The sequence below is a fragment of the Schistocerca gregaria genome, chromosome X, assembly GCF_023897955.1.
Source record: "Schistocerca gregaria isolate iqSchGreg1 chromosome X, iqSchGreg1.2, whole genome shotgun sequence".
NCBI classification, from domain to species: Eukaryota; Metazoa; Arthropoda; class Insecta; order Orthoptera; family Acrididae; genus Schistocerca; species Schistocerca gregaria.
The window spans coordinates 769446510-769451079 of NC_064931.1; the positions used below are offsets into that span (position 1 = coordinate 769446510).

Here is a 4570-nt window from a genome sequence, read left to right on the forward strand (position 1 = left end):
CTCTTTACTATGTAAAAAATTTTAGTAGTATTTTACAGCCACTGCTATTTCCAAGAACCATGCTTCGAAAAATTTTAGATTCCCATTATGTTTCTCATTAGTGGGACTATAGGGATATGAGCACAGCCTGCACTGTTGGCATATCTCATCTCATCCCACTCGTGTGACTTAGGCCAACTGTCTTACGTGTAAAACGATAGGAAATTTAAAAAAAATGGCAGGAAACTGAAAATACAAATGATGTTGTTGTTGTTGTGGTCATCAGTCCTGAGACTGGTTTGATGCAGCTCTCCATGCTACTCTGTCCTGTGCAAGCTTCTTCATCTCCCAGTACCTACTGCAACCTACATCCTTCTGAATCTGCTTAGTGTATTCATCTCTTGGTCTCCCTCTACGATTTTTACCCTCCACGCTGCCCTCCAATGCTAAATTTGTGATCCCTTGATGCCTCAAAACATGTCCTACCAACCGATCCCTTCTTGTAGTCAAGTTGTGCCACAAACTTCTCTTCTCCCCAATCCTATTCAATACCTCCTCATTAGTTACATGATCTATCCACGTTATCTTCAGCATTCTTCTGTAACACCACATTTCGAAAGCTTCTATTCTCTTCTTGTCCAAACTAGTTATCGTCCATGTTTCACTTCCATACATGGCTACACTCCATACAAATACTTTCAGAAACGACTTCCTGATACATAAATCTATACTCGATATTAACAAATTTCTCTTCTTCAGAAACGCTTTCCTTGCCATTGCCAGTCTACCTTTTATATCCTCTCTACTTCGACTATCATCAGTTACTTTACTTCCTAAATAGCAAAACTCCTTTACTACTTTAAGTGTCTCATTTCCTAATCTAATTCCCTCAGCATCACCCGATTTAATTTGACTACATTCCATTATCCTCGTTTTGCTTTTGTTGATGTTCATCTTATATCCTTCTTTCAATACACTGTCCATTCCGTTCAACTGATCTTCCAGGTCCTTTGCTGTCTCTGACAGAATTACAATGTCAATACAAATGATATGACACAATTTCAGAGACGTTTACTGATCTCATACAGATATGATTTTATGTATGTACGTAGACTAAAGTGCCGAGTGATTCCCGACCTCGGCACAAATTTTCACCTGCCGCTTCAGTTTATGTACATAAAAATGAAAATAGACTAATTGTGCTACAAGTTTTGCCGCACCTCTCTAACGTCACTGTAAAAGTAGGCCACTAGTCTTAAAAGTAAAATGGCGGAAAATTCAAAAATCCAAAATGAGGTATCGTCCTGTTGGTCGAAAATCCAAGGTGTCTGACCTCGGTATATGAGCACAGCTCTATGACATCAGTATTAAAGATGGGTGACCTGGGAAAGCTAGTATAGCCACATGACGTCACAATTCAAGACTGGAATACAAGCACAGCCTGCTTGGTTGCCAGATCACTTTTGCTAAGCATAGAATTCAAGACAGTGGACATGAGCATAAGAGCACAGCCTGTGTGGTTCCAGGTCACTTGCCCTAATTTTAAAATGATGATAGACCTAAGCTTAAACTATTCCCTCACTTCTCTGATGTCACAGTTTAAACAACCCCTCACCCCAGTTACTTTACGTTTGAAATAAAAGGGATGAGTTGCCCTAAGTTTAAATCTACACTTATGGAAATAAAAATTAGTTCGCTCTTTTAGAGGTTTCGAATTCACTCAACATTTATTGTTGCAGTAGTGCATATAGAGTACATGAAATTATTACACATACAGATCAACAGCACAAGCGGTTCTGAGGCACCAGGGATCGGCCCATGCTGAAATACCCGGATTAACATGTGGTGTAGCCTCCACGAGCGACAATGCAGGTGCTGACTCTGGCGTCCAGTCGAACGTACAGATGGCGAATACTGTTGTTGAGGGATGCGTTATGTCAAACCTGCTCAACCTGTACACGTAGTTCTGTAATAGTTGTTGGTTGATGAGTCACACTAGTCACTTCTCGTTCCATCATATCCTCTCCTGCTCGACTGGAGACAAGTCCAGAGATTGTACTGCCCAGGGAAGTTGCTGCATGTCTTGCATGTTGAGTTTCGCGGGCAATGTGTGGGCGAGCGTTTTTCTGTTGGATCAACACTCCACCTTCTTGTTGCAAGAACGGCGAAAGAAACTGTCTAACGACATTCTGCACTTATCTAGCACTGGTTAGCGTCCTCTCCAGAAACTGTAAATTTGTGGTAAGGTCCTATGGGACCAAAATGCTGAGGTCATCCGTCCCTAACCCTACACACTACTTAATCTAACTTAAACTGACTTACGCTACGGACAACACACACACACACCCATGCGCGAGGAAGGACTCGAACCTCCGACGGGGAGAGCAGCACGGACCGTGACAAAAAGGCGCCTCAGAAACGGCCTCCAGAAACACCAAAGGTGAACGAGAGTTGCAGGTTATCGCACCCCAGACCATAAGGCCCGGGGGAGGGTAGACAGGGGTATCGTGTCTTGCACGAATGCGCTCTACGAGACAGCAGTCACCCAGATTACACCGTATGCACAAACGACCAGCACTTGTGTGCAACCAGAATCTGCTTTCATTGCTGAAGACCATGGCGCGATATTCCATCTTCCAAGCGATCCTTTGACAGCAGCAGTCGCGCCCGGCACGTCGGTTCTGTGGCGCGAGTGGAAGACGGTCTAGAGGTGTGCGTACCCGTAGCCCGGCTGCTAATAACCGATTCACAACAATTCGTATTGACACGTTTGGGCTCACAATACCTGTTAGCTGTGCTGTGGTAGCTACATGATTTGCCACTGCTGCCCAACAATATGACGATCCTGGCTGGCGTCCGTGCTGCGTGGACGCCCAGAATCTCGTCTACAGGTGTGAGAACGGTCACGTAAACAATGAGATCAGCATCGTTGCACAACTGACGGAGCAAGTCGAACTTGTGCGGCAGTTCTCCGAAAGGAGCATCCCATCACTCGGAAGGCCACAATTTGACCGCTTTCAAACTCACTCAATTGGCTGTAGGAAGTACGGGTGTGCCTCCGTGTCATGGTTATCTGCTTGCTTCACGAGTTTGCACCACACGAGTCTTCTGGCCGTGAACATTCTCTATTAAATGGTAGACACAAATGGCGCTATGGTAGCCATTACGCTATCTGTTGGCGGACGACGTTGAAACCATTATTAGAGTATCTACTATTCCCCAGTGGCAACGGCCTTGCCGCAGCGGATACACCGGTTCCCGTCAGATCACTGAAGTTAATCGCTGTCGGGCATGGCCGGCAGTTGGATGGGTGACCGTCCGGGTCGCCATACGCTGTTGCCATTTTTCGGGGAGCACTCAGTCTCGTGATGCCAACTGAGGAGCTACTCGACCGAATAGTAGCGGCTCGGTCAAAGAAAACCATCGTAACGACCGGGAGAGCGGTGTGCTGACCACATACCCCTCCTATCCGCATCCTTATCTGAGGATGACACGGCGGTCGGATGGTCCCGATGGGCCACTTGTGGCCTGACGACGAAGTGCTTTACTATTCCCCAGATGGCAAATGCCACCATCGTATCAAAATCGACTTAGTCTTTCCAGGTGTACTGAGTCCTTTTTCTGACAGTGTATGTACTCTTTCAACCCTTAAATTAAGATACAATGAGAACAATTCTGTCTTTATTTAAACAAAAACAGCACCATGGAGTGCCTCAGGTGCTGCCATCGCGTCAAGACCACACTGCACATCAGCTTGCAGCTCCATTTCTAAATTCTTAATCAAGCTGTAATTTTAGAACTGGACGACATGGAAATGTACTCTATGATGGCGCCTCTCTTTAAAGACCAGAGGACCTATTTCCAGCAATACACATCGCCACAGTCTGCACTAGAGATATAGTCTGTTAGTTACTTTCATGTTCCATGGATCATTTTGCACGATAAATCGTCATGATGTGGAACGAGTCATGTTAGATTGATATTGCAAATTAATTTGTGCACCTAATTTTACTCTAAACAACATCATATTATTATTATTATTATTTCCTCGAAATGAAAGCAAGACATACAGATTGAATTAGCAGTTCCTACCCACCACCTTTTACACATTACAAACATAGAAATTCTTCTACGCAATAGAAGGAGTTGTCAAGGAGAAACTTTTTCAATTTATTTTAAAAGTTTACCTTGCTGTCTGTTAGACATTTTATATCACTGGGTAAGTGGTCAAAAGTTTTTGTTGCAGCGTTGTGCAACCCTTTCTGTGCTAAAGACAACCTTAATGTTGAGTGATAATTGTCATTTTCTCTTGTAGTATTGTAATTATGTACCTCATTAATCCTTTTTAACTGCAGTGGATTATTTACAACAAACTTCATGACGGAATAAATATACTGTGAAGCAGTAGTCAGGATGCCCAACTCCTTAAACAGATGTCTACAAGATGACCGCGAGGGAGCATCACATACTATCCTTACAGCACATTTTTGGGCAATGAAGACCTTCTTTCTTAAAGATGAATTACCAGAGAACATTATTCCATATGGCATTACTGAATGAAAATAAGCAAAATATGTCAACTTACTGATTT

The 4570-nt window shown here is 43.6% G+C and overlaps 1 pseudogene; it reads left to right on the forward strand.

Annotated features, from left to right (window-relative positions):
* Positions 1 to 3203: 3203 nt before the first annotated feature.
* LOC126299985 (5S ribosomal RNA) lies at positions 3204 to 3321 on the forward strand (annotated as a pseudogene).
* Positions 3322 to 4570: the final 1249 nt, after the last annotated feature.